We start from the raw sequence: 614 nt of genomic DNA, 5'->3' as shown, positions 1-614 counted from the left end.
TCCCAGCTATGTGGGAGGCTGAGGCAGGATAATCGCTTGAACCTGGGAGGCGGAGGTTGCAGTGAGCCAAGATCACGCCACTGCACTCCAGCCTGGGCGTCAGAGTGAGACTCCGTCTCAAAAAAAAAAAAAAAAGAAAAAATTATCCAGGCGTGGTGCGGGTGCCTGTAGTCCCAGTTACTCCAGAGACTGAGGCAGGAGACTGAAATGAACCCGGGAGGCAGAGCTTGCAGTGAGCCGAGATCGCGCCACTGCACTCCAGCCTGGGCAACTGAGCGAGACTGTCTCAAAAAAAAAAAAAAAAGTGTTTGTATACAGCATCCTTGTATCCTGGGCACACAGATGCATGCACGCCACACAACATTGAAAGCACTTGTATATGGCATCCCTGTATCCTGGGCATGCACGGGCACACAGACACACACACTACACACGAACACAAGTGGGCCTTGGCCTCCCACAAGACCAGGCTGATCACAGGCTGGGGGCCTGGCAAGGCACTGAGGGGCAGACGGTGCTTGTGACGGTCGCCAGAGGGGCAGACGGAGCGTGTGACGGTCGCCAGAGGGGCAGACGGAGCGTGTGACGGTCGCCAGAGGGGCAGACGGAGCGTG

Source organism: Mandrillus leucophaeus, unplaced genomic scaffold (assembly GCF_000951045.1).
Source record: "Mandrillus leucophaeus isolate KB7577 unplaced genomic scaffold, Mleu.le_1.0 Scaffold41, whole genome shotgun sequence".
Taxonomy (NCBI): Eukaryota; Metazoa; Chordata; class Mammalia; order Primates; family Cercopithecidae; genus Mandrillus; species Mandrillus leucophaeus.
Note: the sequence above shows the minus strand (reverse complement) of the source record.